Source organism: Hibiscus syriacus, unplaced genomic scaffold (genome assembly GCF_006381635.1).
Source record: "Hibiscus syriacus cultivar Baekdansim isolate YM2019G1 unplaced genomic scaffold, ASM638163v2 tig00110818_pilon, whole genome shotgun sequence".
NCBI classification, from domain to species: Eukaryota; Viridiplantae; Streptophyta; class Magnoliopsida; order Malvales; family Malvaceae; genus Hibiscus; species Hibiscus syriacus.
In genome coordinates this window covers 151813-177714 of record NW_024062874.1, presented here as the reverse complement: position 1 = coordinate 177714, position 25902 = coordinate 151813, and the positions used below count along the sequence as shown (strand labels likewise).

At 35.7% G+C, this 25902-nt stretch overlaps 2 pseudogenes; one reads left to right on the top strand and one right to left on the bottom strand.

Moving 5' to 3' along the window:
• Positions 1-78: 78 nt before the first annotated feature.
• Positions 79-555, top strand: LOC120141977 (annotated as a pseudogene).
• An 18917-nt stretch (positions 556-19472) lies between these two features.
• LOC120141978 lies at positions 19473-23482 on the bottom strand (annotated as a pseudogene).
• Between the last annotated feature and the right edge of the window lie 2420 nt (positions 23483-25902).

Sequence of the window (25902 nt, the reverse complement as noted above, 5' to 3'; positions counted from 1 at the left end):
CTATGAAGGTGAAGCACTAGTTTCTTCCACCAAAAAAGAAAATAGGAATCTCAAAAACATTCTTAATGGTTTCATTTGATGTTGCAGCAAAAGATTGTTATTAAGGTATCAATGCACAGTGAAAAATGCCGAACCAAGGCTCTCAAAATAGCTGCTGCAACAGATGGTATGTATGCATGTATATATGTTTTTCGACCAAATCCATCAAAGAGATTCGGTGTTTTAGTTTATGTTTATTTGTTAATGGCATAGGTGTGGTATCAGTGGCGTTACATTGTCCAGGGAAAGATAAACTGATGATAGTCGGAGACGGGGTCGATGCAGTGTGCTTGACTAGTTCATTGCGAAAACAGCTTTGCCATGCAAGCTTGGAGACAGTGGAAGAAGTGAAAGACAAAAAGGCTGAAGAGAAGAAAGATGCAGGTAAAAAGATGAAGAGAAGAAAGACCTAAGTTCATTAGTAGTCCAATTATATGTTGCATGCCTCCACAGCATCAGCCAGAGTTTTTTACAGTGGTCACCGATCCCCATCCAAGCCCTTGCACTATACTTTGATGATATGCATTCCTCCTTTATCTTCCAACATCTCATTGTTTCTGTTGATGATCATTCTCATCCAATGACTGTTAAAAGTTAAAATCATTTTTGACATCAGAAATTGGCTTCAACCAGCAAAGTTTAAATTTTTCCTAGTATGACCAGTCCTTGTTTTTATTACCAGAACATGAAGGGCATGTGGAATCTCAATGAACAAGGGACGTCATTAGAATACTATGTAAAGGACAAGCCTTGATAAAAGACCACACATCCTTATAAATCTTTGTTTGATGTTGATAAGGTCCACTATATTGCCTATCTTTCATGTGGCTACAAGTCCCTCCATTGGGTTGTAAGATTTTCATCTCAACTCAAAGCGTGAACATGTAAATAGTTGGATAAGATTAACTTAAGACAATTTTGACTTTAAGCTCGAAACAAAATTGATTAGATAAGAGATGAAAATTGTAATTTATCGAATTTTTAATCTAGAGTTATTTTAAGCGATTAAGATGGTGATGTAACTCAATGATATGGACTTTACTTGTCTATATTAATTACAATAACTAAATTGGCACATTTCATATTAGAGATTCAAAGTCGTACCTAAATATTTGGAAATTATTCATTGTGTTTTAGTTTATGTTTACTTTGAATTGTCAATATTTCAGTTCTTAATTATTTGAAGTGCCATACTCGATCTGATTTTTTACTAGACCATGGATTACACAGTTTACTTGTGAAACTATTTGAGAGGAACCTTGAGGAATATTCATAACATGTGTTAGAGTGTAACACAATGAAGTATAAGTGTGATGTAACACAATGGATTATAAGCACAAGTATTGGCCTTGAGCAACAATCCTCTTTGTGCTTCTACTTCACTAACATTCATAACTAGTCTCTTTTGTTTTTATTGTGTCAATTATTTTGAGTTGAAAGTCTTACTGTTATGTTTTGTTCAAATTAGCTAAAATATTATAGACAAATAAAAATTTATTTAAAAACCATAAATCCGAAACTATTTTTTTCATTATTCATTTTTATTTTGAGTCAGTTCAAACAGCATAAAAGAAAATCTAATAACTGAAGTCACGTGATATATTCAAAATTAATTGTTTCAAATTTTTCTTCCTTTTTATCACGTCAGTAACTCTGTCATTGACGTTTCTCTCTCTACTTCTACTTCACTTATATCCACAACTATTACCCGTCATGATTATATCGACTCTAGTAACAGAAGAAGTTTAACCAAAATTAGCCGTTACAAAATTACTGATTCGAAATAATTATAATTTATAATATATGATACATTTTTAGATTGTTTTCCAATTTTTTTTTCTTTCTCATGTCGCGCCTCAGTTATTGAATCATGTAATTTTCACTTTGTGCTTTCGGTTTGTTCAAATTAACTAAAATATCAATGATAATAACAAAAATATTTGAAAATCATAAGTCTAAAACCAGTTTTATTATTTTTTAAAAAATTTTTTGAGTAAGTCCAAATCATCTCAAAACAAAATTTGAATAATTAAAAAAAGTCATATGGCATAAAAAATTAAGATGTTTTGATTTTTTTTCTTTTTATTAGTTCGATTACTCCACCATTAACAATTTTTTGTGTGCATATACTTCTCTTGTATTTAAAATTAGTCGTTTAGAGTATCCCGCATTCAAAATGAACTGTTACAATTATTTCTTATTTATATCGACTTTAGTAACTGAAGAAGCTTAACTAAAATTAATCGTTACAAAATTACTGACCCAAAATAATTATAATTTCATAATTATATATGATACATTTTTATATTGTTTTCCAATTTTTTTTATCTTTCTTTCTCATGTCACTCCTCAATTACTTAGTCATGTGATTTTCATTAGGTTCTTTCGGTTTGTTCAAATTTACTAAAATATCATTGGTAAATAAAAAAATTAAAAATCATACATCCAAAACCATTTTTATTAATTTTTATTTTATTTTGAGTAAGTTTAAAATAAAAAATTGAAAATCATAAGTCCAAAACCATTATTTATTATTATTTTGAGTAAGTTTAAATTGACTCAAAAAATTGAATAATTAAAAAAAGTCATGTGACATAACAAAAAAAGACGTTTTGATTTTTTTCTTCCTTTTATTATCTCGATTACTCCGCCACTAACATTTTTGTGTGTTATGCTTCCCTTATATTCAGAACTAGTCGTTTAGACTATTCCACACTCAAAATGAACCGTTACAATAATTTCTTGTTTTTGTCTACTCTAATAACAGAAGAAACTTAACCAAAAATTAACCATTACAAAATTACCAACCCGAAATAATTATAATTTCATCATTATATATATGATACATTTTTAGATTGTTTCCAATTTTTTTATCTTTCTTCTCTTGTCGCTCCTCAATTACTTAATCATGAAATTTTCATTTTGTGCTTTCGGTTTGTTCAAAATTAAATGAAATATCATTGATAAAAAAAAAATATTTAAAAATCATAAGTTCAAAACTATTTTTATTATTATTATTTTATTTTGAGTAAGTTTAAATCAACTCAAAACAAAAGTGGAATAATTGAAAAAGTGTTACATAACAAAAATAAGACGTTTGATTTCTTTTTAATTACTTCGTCATTAACCCTTTTTTTCTTTTTTCATATACTTCCCTTGTATCCAAAACTAGTCATTTAGACTATCCCACACTCAAAATGAACCGTTACAATTATTTCTTGCTTTTATCGACTCTAATAACTGAAGAAGCTTAACCAAAATTAGCCGTTACAAAATTACAGAACCCTAAATAATTGTAATTTCATCATTATATATATGATACATTTTTAGATTGTTTCCATTTTTTTTTTTTTATTTCTTTCTCATGTCGCTCACTCATCTCTCCCTATGGCAAATACTCTACCTTCCCTCTATGTATTCTCTCCCTTTGCTTCTTCAAAGGGTGGCTACTGTCTTTAAGCATGAGCGACCGCCATCTATCGATGTGCTTTACTCTTCTTTTTAGCACTTTTCCTTTTCTTTTATGCAAACAATTTTCGAATCTCGTTGAATCTTGATCTGTAATGATGCCGTGAGTCGTGAGCCATCAGCTTCTCCACGATCGTCTTTTGTCAATGGTGCTCCTATCATTCGACGACCATTTTTGTTTGCTGATGGTCGATGTTCCTAACTGAGGAAACTTATGTTTGATTCTCGTAGCGGATTTGGTGCTTCTGTCAGGATTCTATAGCGGCATGGCTTCACCAGATTAGTTAAATACTTCCTTTCAGTGTAAGCAATACCTGGGGGCAAATTTCTACTCTCATTCAATTATATATCAAACATGCAAGGCTGAAAAGAGTAACATACATAGTTCATCCATTGCTGATTTCTCGGCTCCCCTCATCCAATAAATAATGGTTGCCTATCAATTTTGTTGGTATGAACTTCCAAAATAACCCTTCTCTTGGTTTGTTAAATGTATCAATAATCAATCGATTGTTTTTCATTTTCAGGCCGTATGCGCTCCTAGAAAAATGCCTAAATCTTCTACATTACGAGTGTAAGTTGTTTTCCTCTTTAATCTTTCTACGAGCCTCTCTCTTTCTTCTCCCTATCATAAATGATAGTTTATTGCAATGGTCAACTAGATTGTGAAGTTCATTTCAACATAAAACATGTTCATCAAAGGCAAAAAACCAATTTTCGCATTTTAAATTCAATTTTACAGAGCATCAGATCCAGAAGGTACATCTTTCCTTTCTTAAAGAGATAAACAATCTTAACTTTAAGGTCGATGAGATAATTAAACTTTTCAGATTTTGGAAGGTAAGTTAAGATGGATTAGCTCTTTAAGAAAGGAAAGATGTAGGTTCTTGATCTGTTGCTCTGTAGAATTGCGTTTAAAACACGAAACTTGATTCTTCAACCTTAATGAACCATGTTTTATGGTTGGAATGAGTTTCACAATCTATTTGACCATTGCGATAAACAATCATTTGTGATGTAGAAAAGGAAGAAAGAGGTTAGTAAAACAATTAAAAATGAAGACGACTTGCATTCCTAGTGTAGAAGATATAGGAATCACATCAATTGAATCTTTCTAGGAGCTACATACAACTCGTAAATGAAGAACATTCGCTTGATTATTGATGCGTTTAGCAATGCTAGAGGGGAACTCTTTTCGAAGTTCAAACCAACAACATTGATAAGCAGTCATTTCTTCTTGGATGGAGAGAGCCGATAAATCAACTATGGATGAACTATGTATGTAGCTGTCTTCAGCATTGCATGTTTAACATATAGTTGGACAAGAGCAGTAATCGACCCCAAGTGTTGCTTACGCTAAGGGGAGTATTAGTGATCGAGATTTTTTATTGGATTAGTTTGAATAATTGAAACGGTGATAATCGCATGTTTCTGGTAATCGATCTGTATCAAATTGAGTTTTTGCATTTCAAGCCAGTTCATCTTATCTGTCTCGGTTATAATGATTGTTTTGAATGTTCATGCATCTGCAGTGACGGACTCAATCTGCCAGATAGCCCTTTCTTCCACAGTACCTAGCGGCATATCCGCTGTCATTTAGGCCGCATCAACACACATGATAGAAGAGTTTAGTTAGGTTACAGTCTGCTAATCTATACATAAGCAAAGCCCTTTTAGGCCTCTTTCGTTACTTTTCTTTTGTACGTCTCCTGCAAGTAACATAATATCCGAAACAAGGAAATCTCCGATGGAAGGATCTGCCTCCTCTGTTACTTGGTTTCGAAGCGGTGGAACGAGAAAGATACGATACATAGAAGTAATATATGTAAAGAATGTCGTACACTTTTTTATATTAAAATCACAGGAAGAGAAAAGAGAGAGGTGTGGATGTTTAGAAGAGAATGTAATATAGGTCCTTTTTGTAGGTGAACAAGTGAAATAGGGCAGTGTACAGAGGAGTTTCAAGTGTGCTTGAAATCACTGCAACACTAGCAATAGAATTGAAATAACTTCGACCATAAGTAGAACTTTGGCACCATGTTTCTGGTAATCTGTATCAACTTTAGCTATTGCATTTCAAGCCAATTCTTATCCTTATCAGCTCAACAAATTTGGTCTAGTATATCACTCTTTGAACATTGGTTGTTTATGCCTTTGATTAGTCAATTTTAATCTTTTTTCTATGTGAAAAAGGGTTGAACCAAGATTTTCAAATAAAAAACCTGTAAAGACTCATAAATTAAAATATAAGGATTAAATTATAAACTACAAAATCATACATAGATACAGGAATGGGCATGGGTCGGGTTGGGTTTTTTGTCAACCCGACCCTAACCAAAAAATAAGCCTCCTCTACCCAAATCCGACCCGACCCAAGTTTAGGATGACTTCACCCGATCCGAAACCCGGCATTTTTTTTTAGATAAAAATCGAGCTCAACCTGAAATAAATGTATTTATAAAAAATATTAATCTTATTTGATAAAATATGGATCTAATTAAAATAATAATATTAAGATGTGTATTGTTATAATTATTTTTAAATATACAAGAAAAAATTATAATACATTTTGGGTCAAGTCGAATCAAATATTTTTCAACCTAAATTCATCCTGAACTTCTTTCTTTAAAAAATCTAATCCGACTCAGAAACTGAAATTTTATTTTAAAAAACTCAATTGAATCGAATTTGAATATCATATATCCGTATATAGACCTTGACATAATTAAACCATATATATTACACGTCGTCAAAACAATGAATCCACATTCCACAGTATAAAAGATATTGGTACAAAATCCAGCAAAGTGCCGTTTTATGTGGCTAGAAAGCTTTGGCAACTGAAGGAGGCCACGTGGCGTAACCAAAACTAGTCGTTACAATTCCTTCTTGCTTTATTTCCTTCAAGGAAAAAGAGTACATGCGTTAAAATTCAATTACAACACCATGGAAAATAAAAAATTATTTATTGATTTTTTTTAAAATCAAGTTCAAACTAACTCTGAAACAAAAAAAAAATTAATACATAAAGGAAGTGAGGTGGCATAACTGTAATAAGCCGTTTCGATTCTCTCTTTCTTTTTATTGCCTTAATTTCTCTGCTATAAATATTTCCTTTTTGCTTCTACTTCGCTTACATAACTAGTTGTTTCGATTCTCTCTTACTTCGATTTTCACTTTGTACTTATACTTCAATTACACCCCAAATCTCTCATTACCCCAATCAAAACCCACTTTCAAAATGGATTCAAATCCCTCTTCTGCAGCTGAGGTTACCCCTTTCTTTGTTGCAAGGGGATCAGCAAAAGAATTGTAAGTCAATTTTGAAAGCAGTAATTCATGCTTGATCTACTATACATGTGTCGCAATCGTCTTTCAGTTGGGTCCCGGAATTGGGCTTTGACTTAGAAAAATGTGGATTGGAGTCGCCACCGATCATTTATTTAAAAATAAATGGGTTGATCAGATACCCTATTTCTTACCTGATCTGCGTCTTACCAGAAATATGTCGGGCTCGAGAGTCGGTTACGGTCAAGGAAGGATTAGCACCCTTGAACCGCCCTTTCGGTACTACGTAATTTTCAGTTGTCTTAATTAAGAAAAATAACAAGTTAAATTAAAAGGTAAAGTTTCGATCCTAACTTACCCTTGATTGATTTGAAAATATCCTTTTAAAAAAAAATCGAGAAATGTGTTAGATAAACAAGGTAAAGAAAACAAATAAGATACAAGGAAAAAAAAATAAGTAAGATAAGAAAAAAAATAGTAAAATAATAATTATATATAGTAATATTTGAAAAAAGGAAAAAATATAAATATATATATATATATATATCAAAGTATTAATAAATAAATAAGCTATATATATACACCAAATACTTAAAAATAGAAAAGCTACCCTCCCAATTCAGCGAAAGTGGGGGGCTTTAGTAAGAAATAAGACAAAAAATGGGCCCTCTAGGTTAGTAGTATATAATATAATATTTAATAATAATAATGATAAAGACACAAGGTTTTTTTTTTAAAAATAATAATAATATAATAATAATGAATAAAAAAACGAAATAATAAAAATAATATAAAGTTATAAAATTATAAGATATATTACATAAATAAAGAAATAATCAAATAAAATAATTATGAATATATATATATAATAATAGGTATATAAATAAACTATTAAAAGTATAAAAAATATATACGACTAGATAAAGATAATTACAATATATATATAGTAATATTAGACTTATAAGTAAATATTAAGAAATATATATATATATAATAATAAAATATAGTAAAAAATAAATGAAAATAATTAATATATATATACATATAATAATAACATGAATAATAAAAATAAATGAATAAAATATCCATATAATAAATAAATGGACTAATATAGATTTTTAAAAAGTTCTTCCCCTCCTTTAACCGAAAATCAAACCGGTTTTTAAAAATAAGCCTGGGTAGATCTAGGTTCGAAACTTCGAAACCCCACCCATTTTGGTCATCGGCGCAACCCATGTTTTGGGTTATTCGAACCAAATCTCAAGAAAAATAACGTGCACATGCAAAAGAAAGAAAAAAGAAAATGCTACCTTTTATTTCCTTTTCGAATTATTTACAATAGTTTTGCCTTTGTATCTTCCCGTGCTTTCCTCTATGTTTTGTGTGTAAATCGTGTGTTACAATGGTGAGTTACAATGGCTATTTATAGTGCTTGTGGATCCTATCTTTAGGAATTTAAATCTTAGTATAACTCTATCCTATTTTAGGAGTTTGAATCCTAGCAAAATTTTATCCTATTTTTAGGAGTTTGAATCCTAGTATGACGAAAATGTGTGTTGACAGCTGCCCCTCTTTGCCCATAGTCGTGTAACGGGGATATGGCAAAGATTAAAAGACACACTTTTCGTTCAGTGGAGTTGAAAATTAACTCTGATGTTTATAACTCCCTGTCGAATTGAGTTACGGATGACTCCTCCATCGTGAAGTCGAGTTCATCTTGAAATGATATGAAATTGAAGCCGTAGTTCGGAATTTGAATCAGCACGTGGCTTCCTGTTACCCTTCGGTCTTCTTCTCGGTTTAAAGACTTGGATCGGAATCGAACTTAAAAATCTTCATTGACAGATAGCTTTTTCTTGACTTAAGCTATGTTGTTTGAAAATGGTTGCTTGTCACTAGGGCACGCTAACCCAGGTCATCTTCTCGACTTGAAAACCTCGACTGCAACCGGAAAGTAGTGCGATTGATGTGTCATCGAGCTGAATGAGTCGAACTCGACAATTTTGATGGCAGATAATCCTTCTTTGAGTGGATATCCTTCGTCGTGAAGTTGAAATCCAAGTAAGTAGCATTGTTCCGCGTCCAATATCCTCCGTCGTGAAGTTGAAATTGGCTCTGGAACCAGGAAATTGTTTGTTGACAACCAGTCGTCCCTTCGTTGTGAAGTTGAACTTGTGTTGTCTCGAGTCCAATATCCTTCGCTGTGAAGTTGAAATTGACACTGAATGAAATTTTGTTGACAAGCAGCGGTTCCCTTCGTCGTGAAGTTGAACTTGCGTTGTCTGGAGTCCAATATCCTTCGTTGTGAAGTTGAAATTGGCTCTGAGATTGGGAAGTTATGTTGACAAGCAGCGGTCCCTTCGTCGTGAAGTTGAACTTGCGTTGTCTAGAGTCCAATATCCTTCGTTGTGAAGTTGAAATTGGCTCTGAGATTGGGAAGTTGTTGTTGACAAGCAGGTCCCTTCGTCGTGAAGTTGAACTTGCGTTGTCTGAAGTCCAATATCCTTCGTTGTGAAGTTGAAATTGGCTCTGAAATTGAGAAGTTGTTGTTGACAAGCAGCGGTCCCTTCGTCGTGAAGTTGAACTTGCGTTGTTTGGAGTCCAATATCCTTCGTTGTGAAGTTGAAATTGGCTCTGAAATTGAGAAGTTTGTTTGTTGACAACCAACCGTCCCTTTGTTGTGAAGTTGAACTTGTGTTGTCTCGAGTGTCACGGTATCCTCCGTCGTGGAGTTGAAATCGTGGATGTTTGGCTTCGAGCTAGACATCCTTCTTCGTGAAGTTGAAATCTATTCTCGAGCAAATTGTGTCGTTTCAAGAGAAACTGTCTCAAGGGAGACAAAATTTGTTTGAAGGAAAACATATTCAAAGATTTCGTTAAATTGTTTTCAAAGTTTATGTTTGGAGAGAAACTGTCTCAAGGGAGACAAAATTCGTTTCAAGGGAAACTATCTCAAGCGAGAAAAAATTCATTTCAAGGGAAATGTTTTCAATGTTTATGTTTCAAGAGAAACTGTCTCAAGGGAGACAAAATTTTCTGTTTCGAGGGAAACTATCTTAAGAGAGAAAAAAAAATCATTTCAAGGGAAATGTTTTCAATGTTTATGTTTCAAGAGAAACTGTCTCAAGGGAGAAAAATTTTCTGTTTCGAGGGAAACTATCTCAAGAGAGAAAAAATTAATTTCAAGGGAAATTTTTCAAGAGAAACTGTCTCAAGGGAGACGAAATTTTCTGTTTCGAGGGAAACTATCTCAAGCAAGATAAAATCTTCTTAAAAAAACAGCCTTGAGTGAAATGAAATGCCTTCTTTCGAGTGAAAACGGTCTCAAGCGAGACAAATCTTGTTTTAAGAAAAACAATCTTGAGTGAAATAAATCTTCTTTCGAGAAAAACAGTCTCAAGTGAGACAAGTATGTTTTAAGAAAAACAAATTTGAGTGAGATAATCTCTGCATTAAATGAGACTGTCTTAAGTGAGACAAAGTTTATATTGGAATTGAATCTGGAGATGAATATCGATCTTTCAATTTGTCGAGTTGGCTTTTAATCTCATCATCTCCTGAAAGATCTGTAAAATGTATATGGATGTAACTATCCTGATGATGTATGCTTGATGTATGCCCAAATGAAATTTATTTGCTGTTAAATTTGCCCTCAAGGGAGGAAAAATCAAGGTTTTTATTGCTCATGATGATGAATTCAAAGATGCAAATTTCATGCGTCATGTATGTACGTGTTGATGTATATGTTGAGATGTGAGGGGAATGGTTGCGTGTGCAGTCTTCATTCTGACTTAATTTGTCTTCATTTCCACCAGGATGTACTCTTGCAAACCTCAAGATAATTTTTCATTCCCTTATCAAATTTTGCCCCAAAGATAGTTTCCTTGCCTCTGTTTGATCTCAAGCTTCGGAGCGATATTTGTTGAATTCCAAGATTTGCTTCCAGAGAACTTATCTTGTTTGAAAATGATTTTCTTCTTTCGAATTTTCAAAATTTTGAAAAATTTGAAAAATCTCAAAAAGAACTTTTGAAAAGTTACCTCTTTCTAGGTTTCACAATTGAAGCAAATCATAAAACATGAGTTCATTGGATATCAAAAGAATCAAACACTCTTTTAATCTTTGATAGCTGCAAATCTTTGACAAATATCAAGATCGAAAAGTTGGTCTAGAGGTGGGTTTGTTTCATCGATTTGGTTATCGTGAAGATCATGGCATGCCCCTCTTTCTTGATTTGTATTTTGATCAGAGGCGAACAAAATGACACAACTAGCATAATCAATGACTAGACCTTTCAGAACACTTATGTTTCAGTTCTCTGAAATCTTCCATTTGTTCAAGTTTCGTAAGCTCTTCTAACAAAGGTAGTGCAGAAATATCGGTCTAAAAAATGAAATTCTTGAGTGCTCGTGTGAATTTGACTATAACAGGTGTTTCTCAACTCCCTTAGTCTATTATTACCGAAAATTTCTTTTTAGATGAATTTGATTATTTTGCCATTGTCTGGTTAGCCGAATCCATAAAGTCGGGGCGTTCAACCAATTGCTTTAGAGGGACAGCTTATAATCACTTTTATCAGGTTTAACTGAAGGGTTCATCTCATCACAAAGTCTTTGACCTGACAAAAGCAGTGGAGCAAACACCGAATTGCCAAGTGTCCGAGCAATGTCATGATTTGAATGTAATCTATTCATAAAGCCAGGGATTTCGAGTTTCCTCTATAACCAATTGCCTTAGTGGGATAGATCAGCTTTAGAGGGACAAATCACTGAAGGGTTCGTCTCATCACAAGTCTTTGGCCTGACAAAAGCAGTGGAGCAAACACCGAATTGCCAAGTGTCCAAGCAGTGTCATAGTTTGAACATAATCTATTCATAAAGCCAGGGCTTTTGAGTTTCCTCTATAACCAATTGCCTTAGTGGAATAGCTCAGCTTTAGAGGGACAAATCACTGAAGGGTTCATCTCATCACAAAGTCTTTGGCCAAACAAAAGTAGTGGAGTAAACACCGAATTGCCAAGTGTCCGAGCAGTGTCATAGTTTGAACATAATCTATTCATAAAGCCAGGGCTTTCGAGTTTCCTCTATAACCAATTGCCTTAGTGGAATAGCTCAACTTTACGGATTTAATTTCTTAAGATTGTCAAGAAGAACCTGTTATAGTCTAGGTGTTTTTGAAAGTCAAGGGATCTCATCTTTAGAGTTCAATTTCCAAACAACTGACCTAAACTAGATTTGCTTACTCGACTATTCCATCTGTGAAGATCATTATCATCCCTGAACATCATAAACAAGGGTATAAACCAATTAGTTTTACAATCTCATGGCTAGTTGCCCTATTCTGTTCGCTCTTAATACGTGTCTGAATACCAAACCTTGGATGGACTCTTCATGAGAAGAGAAAACTTAGCTGAGTAAGAGAAAAATATGTAGTCTGATGTATCTTTTAAATTAGGACCAAGGGGTCTTTGTTTTGCAGGGTTCAATCTTGTCATTTTTCAAAGATTTACAACCTCAATTATTAAACAGTTTTTAATTAAGGTGATATTCAAGGAATTCAAGATTAAAATTTGCTCATCTCCTAAGAAGGAAGCATTTTATTTAAAATGTTTAAACGTCAAGTGACTTAAAAATGTTCACGCATAAGAAGTACGAAAGAAAAACAAGTTCAAGCAAGATGATATACTTGACAATGCAACAAAATTCCTAATGGATGCCTCATATGACTCTCGATCAGAATGCCTCATTACATATTGAAAGTGAATGCCCCTGAATCGATCAGATCTTGGACCTTACGTTTCAATGCCCCATAATTCTCAGTGGTGTGCCCTGAGCTCCCAATATGATAGCTGTATACGGCGTTAATATCATGACCTTCAGGATATGGGGCCTCTCTAGGTTTGGATTGAACTAGAGTCACAAGATTTTTCTCAACTAGCGTTGAGAGTAACTCCTCATATGTCATTGGGATTGGACTGATGCAAATCTTTTCTTTCCTTGGTCCTCTCTGAGTTTGTTTAGAAGTACTACACGATACAACTGCAACAATTTTTGGACTTGAGACCCTAACGCCCTTGTTGACGTTGTAGGTGTTGACATTGTTGACCTCTCGATCTTTGTTCTTCATGGGAGGCTTTTTACTAGAGTCTCCTCCTTCGATTTTCCCTTGTTTAATGGCTAACTCAATCATTTCGCCAGCCATAACTAGATCTGAGAAACCTCCATATGTAATTGCCACCAGGTGTCCGAAGTAGGGTGCCTTCAGGGTTTGTACGAACAACTTTCTAGTTTCTTTTTCATCCAGGGGTGGATGAACCTGCACAGACAAATCCCTTCATCGTTGCGCATATTGTCGGAAACTCTCATTATGCTTCTTTTCCAGGCTTTGCAGCATAACCCGGTCTGGTCTCATATCGTTGATATGCTTATATTGTTCTAGGAAAGACTTGGCTAAGTCTTTCCATGTGTTGATGTGAGTTTGGATGAGCTGATTATACCAGCGGATAGCTGAATCGGATAGGCTCTCCTGAAAGCAGTGGATCAGGAGTTGATCATTCCCTCTATATCCTGTCATCTTCCGACAAAACATAGTGATATGGGCTGATGGGCAGCTGTTCCCATCGAACTTCTCAAACTCATGAGCTTTAAACTTTGGTGGAAGCACCAAATCTGGAACCAGGCTTAGCTCCCTTGCGTCCACATCATGGTCCCCTTGGACTATCTTCATTCAATCTTCTATCATCCTGATCTTCTCTTCCATCTTTTTCGCTTTGTCATCTTCATTAAAATCCGGGATACTGTAATCATCCAGATGATTATCAGGATTAGTTTTGGAAGTTTGCACCTTTACAGCAGATGGTGCTTTTCCTTTGACAGCAGAAGAATTTCTTATGGTCTGGGTAAGATCTCTGGTGATATAATCACCTGTGAGGTTGGTGACATGGTTACCCCTTCGAAGGGACTTCCCCCTTCTGCACTAACTTGCTATAAACATGATAACTTGGCCACTATTTGGTCGACCAAGGATTCCTGGTTTTTCTTGATGGATTCCAGAGTGTTCTGACTGTTTTGAGCCATCTTATCTTCCAGTTCTTTTTGTAGTCTTGCCATGTTCTCCTCGAGTTTTTCCATTCTGGCCTCCATTTGTCTTTTATTTGCTCGGGTATTATGCGGATGATGCGTATTTAATGTCTGTAGTGGTAGACTTGGTGTTTTCTCTTTCGCTTTCTGAGACATGTTTTGTTTGTTAATACAAATGTAAAAACATGGAAAATATAGAAATAAACATGAGATATAGAATGCAAAATATGCAATGCATGATGTATGCAGCTTAGAGGCACTGATCCAGAAAAAGTGTTCATTATTATAAATAATCTTTATTCAGACAAAAATATCTTATCTTGTAAGAGACATAAAAATAATCAAAGGTACACTCGGATTAAATCCTCTAAACCCCGAATAGCTTCTAGTAGATTGACAAGTCTTCTGCCTTCATCCGTTACTGGTTGAATACCTTGTCGAACCACTCCGGTTTCCCTTGCCAGGCCATGAAGATGACGGGCTGCCTTCTGTACTTGATCTAGGAAGTCTCGGATGGCTACGTCTCTGGCCTTCACTCTTTGTTGTGCTTGCTCCCAACGAAAATGCCACTGTAGACCTCCATCAAAGGGCACTATCTGAAGCTCGGCTGCTTGCTTTTGAATCCATCTATGATAGCTTCTAACTCACATATTGTTTTGCCATCTCTCTCATGCTGTTTCTCCAGATCAGTCATCTGGATTCTCAAGCGTTGTTTTGATGTTGACTGTCTGCTAAGCGCCTCTGAGCAATCTTCATCTTTTCCTTCCAGGCCCTCTCATCAGGCCCCTCAAACTTTCTTTTCAGGTTGTGAGCTTCGCCTTTCCAGTACTCGGAGGACATTTTCAACTTGGAGTTATCTTTGACAGCATCTTGATACCCCTTTCTTAAGTCTTCGAGCTCGAAACAGACTCTTTTCTGTTCCTTTTCCAGTTTGTCTGCTTTATCTTTCTGAGAATCGGCATCCATCTTCCACTGATAGCGCTCAGCCTCAAGTTCTTTTATCCTCTGCCTCAGCTCATTATTCACAGCTTCAAACTCTGTCTTGGTTATCTCGAGTTCAGAAGGGACATGCCTGAGATGTTCTTCCATAGTTCGGGTGTCCTCACAGTCTGGCACCGAAATATTTCCATTTTTTCTCAATCTTCGCCATTCCACATAATCCGGGGTAAGCACGTTCTTGGCAGCTACAATGTCCATTCGGAATATTTTCTTCCAAGAATCGGCTGCTTCCTTGATCATCTTCTTATAGCTGTTACTGTGATACCCAAACTCTAATCCAGATAGCCTGCATGTTGCTGGGACAAACTGACGTGCCCCATACTGTCTCAGTGCTAACAATGGAGCATACCCAACTGCACCCCAAATTCCTAGCAAGGTCATCGTGTCAGAGCCCTCACACCGGAAAAGAACATCACTGAGGAACAACCAGGGGGCTCTCCAGGTAATATCTCGGTCCTGAAGATGAGTGAAGACTTTTATCCACTTCTCTTTTGAAGCACCTTCATGCCATTTCATGGTGATGAACTCTCCCAAAGGTGAATAGGTAGTGCTAAATCGACGGTAGGCAACCCCGTTGGTCTTCCAGAAGTGGATGCGAATCCATACTTGAAGGAGCTGAACACACCCAATGAATCTTCCTCCACCAACTCTTCTGCAATGATTAAGATAACGAAAGGTTTCTGCTAAGATGGCTGGTGCTGGGTTGACTTGTTTCAGTAGTTGTTCAAATAATTCCACCATGGATGCGTCAATGCACCCCAAAGCCTTCGAAAAAATAATCAAACCGTACAGACCTAGTGCGAAAAGGTCTATAGTTTTCCACTCATCAGGGTGGTTCTTCATTAATTGCCTTATGTGGATCCATTCAATTCCTTCCCCGCTGCCTCTGCGCTGAGTCTGATCAATTACCCATTTCTCGTCTACTCCCGCGACTCTGGCCAGTGTACTCTTGAAAGGCTGACTTTTGGTGTGCTTAACGTAGACTCGCCCTAGTTTGATGTTTTCACAGTGTAGCAGTGTGGTGTATTCTTCGATAGTAGGCACCATGTCCTCCCAGTTAAAAGTGAAACAACTGTATCCCGGGTTCCAGAATTGGACCATGGCTCTAATCAAGGGCTCATCAATCATAACGTGAAGTAAAAGTGTAATGTCACCGTACCGTTGGCTGAACTTCTGTTTCCGATCATTCTTCCAACTGTCCCAGATATCTCGAAGCTCCTGCACATTGTTCTGTTTTAGGCTGATAGATGCGTAGCTAACCAACTCTGACACATAGCTTTCTTGAAGGTTGTCTCCCTTTTCTTTCTGAGTCTTCTCGGACCATAGTCGTACCTCGGGGTTCTTAGTCTCTTGTATTACAACACCTTTGTCCATTAATTCAGATTATTTTGTGTAATAAACACCTTTTCAGGGATCAGTAACCTCTTGTTATGATGCAAAATACTATAAAACAAACACAAAGGCAAAAAGGTTAGTAAAATAATAATATAAAAATAAATAAGTAAAATACAAAAATAACAAGGTTAAAAAAACGTCATAGGTTTCAGAATGTGGTTTCGGGGTAGGCTTAATTTCTCCATAGTCTCCTGGGTTAGGTTCTAAAAAACGGTACCCGAGTTCTCCTTGCTGGTGCCCCATTGGGCCTACCAGACCCTTAGTCCTAAACCCATCACAGGTTTGTGTGGACTAAGTTAAACTCGAGAGGACACATTCCTTTATGCCCATACGGAGAATAAATTCACACGAAGGCATAAGGTATATGAATCCCGAAGGTTACTTGCTAGGCCCATACGATGAATAAATTCACACGAAGGCGTCGCTTTCACCCCCACTTAAATGGGTTCGGAGCTCAGGTATAGAGCCTTTGGATGAAAAATCTTTAAGGCTGAAATCATTAAAAAAACGGTTAGTACAACTATTTACTCGAAAATATAATCAAAAGTAAGTAATAAAGATCGAAATGTTACCTTAAAATTTAAACTTACCCTTTTCATTAAAAAGATAACTGGAAATTACCTTAGCCTGACTCACTTACCTGTGTCCCCAGCGGAGTCGCCAAGCTGTCGCAACCGTCTTTCAGTTGGGCTCCGGAATTGGGCTTCGACTTAGAAAAATGTGGATTGGAGTTGCCACCGATCATTTATTTAAAAATAAATGGGTTGATCGGATACCCTATTTCTTACCTGATCTGCGTCTTACCAGAAATATGTCGGGCTCGGGAGTCGGTTACGGTCAAGGAAGGATTAGCACCCTTGAACCGCCCTTTCGGTACTACGTAATTTCCAGTTGTCTTAATTAAGAAAAATAACAAGTTAAATTAAAAGGTAAAGTTTCGATCCTAATTACTTACCCTTGATTGATTTGAAATATCCTTTAAAAAAATCGAGAAATGTGTTAGATAAATAAGGTAAAGAAAACAAATAAAATACAAGGGAAAAATAAAATAAATAAGTAAGATAAGAAAAAATAGTAAGTAATAATTATATAGTAATATTTGAAAAAAGGAAAAAAATATAAATATATATATATCAAAGTATTAATAAAATAAATAAGCTATACATATACACCAAATATTTAAAAATAGAAAACTACCCTCCCAATTCACCGAAAGTGGGGGGCTTTAGTAAGAAATAAGACAAAAAAATGGGCCCTCTAGGTTAGTAGTATAATATAATGTTTAATAATATAATGATAAAGACACAAGGTTTTTAAAAAAATAATAATATATAATAATGAATAAAAAAATGAAAATAAAAAAATATAAAGTTATAAGATATATACATAAATAAAGAAATAATCAAATAAATAATTAAGAATATATATTTAATATAGGTATATAAATAAACTATTAAAAGTATAAAAAATATATACGACTAGATAAAGATAATTACAATATATATATAGTAATATTAGACTTAAATATATATATAGTAATATTAGACTTATAAGTAAAATATTAAAGAAATATATATATATATATAATAATAAAATAGTAAAAAAAATAAATGAAAATAATTTATATATATATATACGATAATAATAATAACATGAATAATAAAAATAAATGAATAAAATATCTATATAATAAATAAAGGGACTAATATAGATTTTTAAAAAGCTCTTCCTTTCCTTTAACCGAAAATCAAACCGGTTTTAAAAATAAGCCTCGGGGTAGATCTAGGTTCGAAACTTCGAAACCCCACCCATTTTGGTCATCGGCGCAACCCACGTTTTGGGTTATTCGAACCAAATCTCAAGAAAAATAACGTGCACATGCAAAAAAAAAAAAAAGAAAATGCTACCTTTTATTTCCTTTTCGAATCTTTTACAATAGTTTACCTTTGTATCTTCCCGTGCTTTTCTCTATGTTTTGTGTGTAAATCGTGTGTTACAATGGTGAGTTACAATGGCTATTTATAGTGCTTATGGATCTTATCTTTAGGAATTTAAATCTTAGTAGAACTCTATCCTATTTTTAGGAGTTTGAATCTTAGCAAAATTTTATCCTATTTTTAGGAGTTTGAATCCTAGCAGGACGAAAATGTGTGTTGACAGGTATGTTCAGAGAGACAAATAAGAAAGACTTAGGAGATTTGGGTGAATTAAAAAGGCTTCTTTTGTTCGAGTGTTCAAGGGAGAATTCTGAGATGTTAGTAGCACTGGTATATATACATTTATGTACTTTTGGTAAAAAAAAAGTGTTAAATCATCTATGCGACTCTAATAAACTGTTTTTAATACTTAAATTATCAATTTTAAAATTATCATCATTTTCAGTTAAACATATTTGTTGAAGTGAATTTTTTTATATATGTTTTTATAGCACGTTCTCTTTACACACCGTTTTCAGTTTCTCCGAGTCCCTCATTGCCTATACGGTGGAGATTCCTTGTTTGCTCCAAGTAACGGTCGTCGGCTCAACCACTTCCGATGTCTGTTGGTTTCTTTCCTAGCTCCCTGTTTCCTCTGCAGATGCATATATTCCCTTCATCGGTCCCAAGCAAAACCTGATTATACGGGTTTTTGCTTCGATGTCTTTGGTTTATTTGATAAAGAAAAACAGCCCTTAGTTTCCAGAAAAGAAATATGAACTCTTGTACTAATACTATTGTGGCTACATATTATTATATAGAATACTTTCTTTCTTTTTCCCCCTGAAGCCATCTTGAAATATCTTAAAAACGATCTTAAAAATGGTTGACATCTGATAAATTATGCTATTCATGATTTAACACTTGTCTAGTAGTCATGGAACAATAAAAGAATATAGAAATGGGTTTCCATTATTCAAGCTCTAAGAACTTTGATTGGGCAAATATCTTATTATTAATGAACAATAAAAGAATATGGAAGTTTCTCAATTCAGGTTCTCAACCTATGGCAACAAAAGAGGCACGACTTTCAAACTTATTTTAAGGCTTAAAGCATGAGCCATAGAGAATATTGGCATTTATTTACATACGTTTAACCTGCTGCTAAAGTAATAGCAGCATGTTTAGTTTAGGGCAGGTATATGCAAAACCCAGCGTTCTCAATGGTGCTATGAAAAGATAACTGCATAATACCTAGTATGAAACTTTTGCTGCAGAGCATTTTTCTTAAAACCGAAAATGTGCATTATGAACTAGCACCATACACACGAATCCTTTGTTCAATCGGCACTCGGCAGCATGGACAAGTAGCTTTACCCTTCTTCCCAAAATTGTCATTGCACTTGGCACATAGAACCTGGTGTGTACAAGGCAGGAAAACAACAAAGACTTCATCTTTGGAACATACTATGCATTCTCTATCACCGTTAACTTCGTTCTCGGAAGAATCCTCTAGTGTATCTAATTCATGAAGAAGCTTAGTAATTGTTTCTCCCTGTGGCTTTACCCCTTCTGACTTTCCTGTGAGTAAATTATCCGACTGATGATTCAACTCAGTAGATTGATCAGATAGTTTTAGACGAGAAAGCTCATGCTCAAGTCGTTGGTGATCATCCTTGTGTCGCTGAAAGTCTATCTCTATCTTTAGGCGTAAAGCCTCAAGCTTTCTTTTATTACTCGCCTCAGTTGCTTCATTGGAGCATCGTCCTGCACCACTTGAGCAAAGGCAAGCTCTGTGGCCTTTAACTACTCTCTGCACTTTGACTGTAGAAGAAGAAAATGACACGGTATAAAACGCATTCAAGATGATGGGATAATAACACTGTACTAGCGCACTAGTCAATTTGAGAACAATATGGAACAGAAAATGTACATTAAAGAGTCGATCACACAAATACAAAATTACTAAAACCTCCTAAAACGGAGTCAAAATAGAATATAAATCAGTATACAATATCAACTAGAAGAAAGGCATACTCATAGATTATTAAAAGAAGGGAAACCAGGGAAAAGATCAGCCCTCATGCACAGAAAGGAAAAGGGGACATTGAGCAACATGAGAAAGAGTTAAGCTTTACTAGTTCGCAGACCAAATTTAAGCAAGATCGCAATCACCCCTTCAAGAGTCCCTCTGTGTACTAACTACTAAGCTCTCTCTTTGGCTGCTTCTCAGAGAAGGTGCCTCCCTAGGCTGGTCATTTTACCCCCAAAATAATGCATCCTGTCCTTCACAACAGATTCTCATACACTTAAACTCGTATGTATATGCTACATAAATCCAGAACATGTATTCCAGATTCTAATAGGATCATATGCTTGTATAATGAAAAACCTTTAGATATCTAGACTAGCCAGCTTATCTAAAGGGGTCCCTAAGTCGGTAAATTATTATAAACTCTACAAAAATAAGAATTTCTGATAGACATTCAGGAAGCTGAATAGATCTCCCTCTGTTTCACACCAAGATAACAATAAAACTAGGCCTAGCCCTAAAGAGATGGAGTAGATATGCATTTAAGCATTTGTGTCAATATGTAATGGAAATTCACCTCTGTTTCTTTCTGATCTTGAGGTTAAGCATCGTTGAAGATCTTTAATCTTCTCCTTTTCATCAGCAATCAACTCCTGTAACTTAGCTTTCTGTTTCTTCCAAGCCAAAAGCTTCTTCAGCCACTTCTTCTCCCTTTTCGCAAACTCCAGACAGGTTGTGACTGATTCTGATGCACTTAATTTCCGTCTCAGCTCTGATTTCTGCATTCTCAGTCTCAAGCCGTCTCACAGATACATTTGCCCGATCCACCTGTATACTAGCCTTTCTCAGAGCATTCTCCATCTCTGACAACCTTTTCATAGTTGAGTCCTCTATTGTGTGTTTCCCCTTCTTCATCCGCTGCATCTCTTCTCTCTCCATCCTCAGCATTTTAAGCTCTGTTAGATCACTACTAAGCTTTTTTGCAACTTGCATTGCCTTTTGATGAGCCCAGTCCTTCCTTTCTTTCACTTGCTTCTCGAGATCCTTTATCTGATGAAGCAGAGAAACTATCATCCCACTTTTCTGATCTTCCCCAACATGCTCTAAATTCACATCAATATTTAAATCACGAAATTTACTCGATACTGAATTAACCTCATCCTGGCAGTCTGTGACTCCTCTGATTTCTCAGCAGAAACTTCACCCCCAGAAACAGCCAGAGGGGCATCCCCCCTAGAAAATGTGCCCACAAATGCCTGATTTTGTGTCTGCATCTGTTTTGAATTAGCTCTAAAACTAGCTGCAAAGATTGCAACATTCATTTTCAACAAAGCCTTCATTGAAGGTGAAAGATTGAACCTCTTTGGACACTCGATATCCCTCTGCAAAGTCATACCAGCATTACAGGAAAATAAACCATTCACTGCAAACTCACCTCCGTTCCCAAACCCCCAACCACCATGAAATAAAACATTACCGGTGACATAACACCAACCCCATTATTATCAACACTCTCTAGGTCATTCGACACCAGATTACATGCATTAGTGGGTGACGGAAGTGATGGAATCTCCATCGTACTAGCCTTACCCACATGAAGATCACTCATAAGCAAACACCACATAGCATCACCTTTACTCTCGTTTGCTGGAAAAAAACCGAGAGATTTTGCGACTTCATATCATGGCGGGCGACGCCGTTTTGGTGACAGAAATGAAGTCAAGGATTTTAAGGCCAAAGTCTAAAACTTTTAGGTTTGGAGTTCAACTTGTCACGAATTAGATTTTTTTTCTCTGTAGTCATAAATTTAGTTGGACTTTAAGGATATTCGGGTGATTTTGCAGGCGACTCGCGTTAAAAACTTCATTGATGATCCTCGGTTCTTGTAGAAACTGTTAGCTAATTTTACTTCAGTTATATAGTTTGTTAAGTTTGTTAAAATTCTGTTATTAAGTTAGTTATAGGAGTCATTTGTATATAAATAGGACTGGTTTGATGTAATTTGAAAATAAATGGAATAAAAGCATTATTCTACCAAAAATATTTTTACATGGTATCAGTTTAGCCCAGGTAATTATTGGGTCGTTTTCTTTTTTCCAATCGCTCCTTCAACCCGTATTCCCTTCTCATGCTTTGTTCATTGTTTTGCGAATTCCCTTGTGCCGAGATGCACACCACTGAAACCTCTCCAATCACCACCCTGCTCGACTTCAACCATCCCCTATATTTGCACCCATCTGATACGTCGGGCGGCGTTCTTGTCTCTCATCGGCTGATTAGCATCGACAATTACAATATATGGAGTCGTTCTATGAGAATCGCACTGCTTGCAAAAAAATAAATTAGGTTTTGTGGATGGTACCTGATGCAAAGAGGATTATGACGAGCTCTTGTATTTTCAATGGGAACGCTGTAACGCGTTCGTCCTTTCCTGGATTCTCAACACGGTGAGCAGTGATCTCTCGGCTGGAATCGTCTTTGCTTCAAGCGCTGCTCATGTCTGGACCGATTTGAAGGAACGATTCGACAAGGTAGATGGATCGATGATTTTCTTCTTGCATCGTGAAATTGTCACTTTAAGTCAAGGTGATTCAACTGTATCGACCTATTTTACGCGATTAAAATTGTTGTGGGATGAATATCATGCCCTAGTTCCTCTTTCGGCTTGTAATTGTGAAGCCTCTCAACAAAATTCTAAGCACCTTGCACAACAGAAGCTATTGCAATTCCTAATGGGTCTTAATGATACATACTCTGCTATTCGCAGTCAAGTCCTCCTTATGCAGCCCCTGCCGAGCGTGAATCAAGCGTACTCCATGATCGTGCAAGAAGAGGCACAACGAGCTCAATTGTCTGTTGCCTCGGGAGTCACTGCTATGTACTCCAATACGTCTGGAAATTCTGATCGACGACGGTTTAACGGTGTCTATGATTTCTGCAAAATTAAAGTCCACAAGCGTGACAATTGTTATCGCTTAATCGGATTTCCTACTGATTTTAAGTTCACAAAAAAAAGGAATTCGCAGGCTGCTCTTGCCATCAATCCCTCGTTGCCTGAGTCTGTTCATGACTCACAATCTGGTGATCTCAGTGTAGTTAAGTCTGCTCCAGTCTTCACAACAGCTCAGTATCACCAAATCCTTGAGCTTTTGAATAAGACTCCATCTATTGATGCAACAGCTAACCTAGCAGGTACTGTTTTCAAATGCTCACCTACTTCTGCTGGTTCTTTTTCTTGGATACTTGATACAGGGGCTACTGACCATATGGTGTGTGACATCCAATGTTTACAATCTCTTAATTCATGTGAGCCTAATTCTGTCCATTTGCCTACTGGTAAAACAGTTCCTATTACACACACTGGTAGTTTTCGTTTTAACTCTACTGATGTTCTTCCAAATGTACTGTGTGTTCCTGATTTCCATCATAATCTGCTGTCCGTATCAAAAATCACCAAAGATCTCAACTGCAGTGTCATTGTTTACCCTCATTTTTGCATTTTGCAGGATCTCTTCACTGGGAAGATGAGGGGGATTGGTAGGCAGGTTCGTGGTCTTTATGTGTTCAATTCCAAGGATCTTGTTTCTGGTTTGTCATCTCAAAATTTTAGTTATGATTTGTCTTCATCAGAATACAAAATTGATTCGGGTTGTATGTCTGTTTCTTCTCATAATAATACAATGCTTTGGCATGCACGTTTAGGGCATGCTACTACTGTTAAAATGCATAAGACTCATTTTTTGAGTTCTTTTTCTTTGAATGATAACTCTGTTAAACAATGTTCTGTTTGCCTCTTGCAAAACAGTCAAGACTACCTTTTCCTATTAGCTCATCTAGGTCACTTAAACCATTTGATCTAATTCATATTGACTTGTGGGGTCCCTATAGAATCTCAACACATAGTGGTCATAGATATTTTTTTGACTATTGTAGATGATCATACTAGACTATCTTGGGTTTACTTGTTGAGACTTAAGAGTGATGCTCTTCTATTTCTTAAACAATTCTTTACTCATGTCAAAAATCATCATTCCACTTCAGTTAAGTATGTTCGTAGTGACAATGGTGGTGAGTTTTTTAGTGATAATTGTTCTGAACTTTTCTCATCTCTTGGTATTACTTACCAAAGCTCCTGTGTTCATACACCCCAACAAAATGGAGTTGTTGAACGCAAACACAAACATTTTTTAGAGATAGCCCGTGCTCTTCGGTTTCATTCTCATGTGCCTATCAAATTTTGGGATGAGTGTGTTTTAACTGCCTGTTATATCATTAACAGGCTTCCTACTCCTGTTCTTAACTGGAAAAGTCCTTTTGAAATTTTCTATCACAAACCACCTAATCTTTCTCATATGAAAGTATTTGGATGTCTTTGTTATGCAACCAAAGTTAACTATAAGGACAAATTTTCCCCAAAGGCTTCTCCTTCTGTTTTTATGGGTTACTCATTAACTCAAAAGGGCTATATCCTTTTTGATCTTCATACAAGATCTTTTTTTGTCAATCGTGATGTGGTTTTTCATGAAACTATATTTCCTTTCTCGTTTCCATCAAACAAGCCTTCTCTTTTTTCCCTACTCAGCCCTTTATTGATGATTCTGATTTTCTTAATCTTGAAATTTCTGTACCATCTTTTCCAATAAATTTTGTTTCACCTACTATTTCATCTTCTGTTCCTCCTGCATCACCTCAAGTTTCAACTAGTTCACCAATTTGTTCTCCAAATCCATGTTTAGTTCACTTGATCAACCTGAAAATCAGTGTCTGCCTCAGAGAAGGTCTACTAGGACTGTTAAACCTCCTAATTGGCTACATGATTATGTTCAATCCTACCAATCCTCATCTCTTCCAAGTAAGTATCCTATCTCCAATTTCATTTCTTATTCTCACTTACCTTCTAAAACTCAGAGTTTCTTATCTTCTACTTCTCATTTGAGTGAACCAAAAACTTATTCTGAAGCCATTACCAACCCTCTTTGGATCCAAGCCATGAAGGAAGAGATTGAAGCTTTGGAGTCAAACAACACTTGGTCTATAGTTACCATGCCTTCAGGGAAAGTTCCAATAGGCTGCAAGTGGGTTTATAGAATCAAGTACAAGGCTAATGGAGATGTTGAGCGTTTTAAAGCTCGCCTTGTTGCTAAAGGGTTTAATCAAAGAGAATGAGTTGACTTTGTGGATACATTCTCTCCAATTGCTAAAATGGTCACTGTTCGAACTGTCCTTGCTATTGCCTCAATCTTTTCTTGGCCTCTTTACCAAATGGATGTCTACAATGCATTCTTGCAAGGTGACCTAGTTGAGGAATTCTATATGACACTACCTGATGGTTTTTGCAGCCAGGGGGAGTCTAAGGTTTGTAGGCTGCATAAATCACTTTATGGACTAAAAAAAGCCTCTAGGCAATGGAATCTGAAGCTAACATAGGCTTTACTTACAGCCGGTTACATGCAGAGCAAGTATGATTATTCAATGTTCACAAAACAACAAGGTAGTGATATAGTTGTTTTGTTGGTGTATGTTGATGATCTCCTAATCACTGGCAGTAGTGAAGTACTAATAGCAGAACTAAAGCATATTTTGAATAAGAACTTCAAAATGAAGGATCTTGGAGAGTTGAAATACTTTCTAGGATTAGAGGTTCTAAGGTCAAAAGCTGGGATTGTATTGAATCAAAGAAAGTATG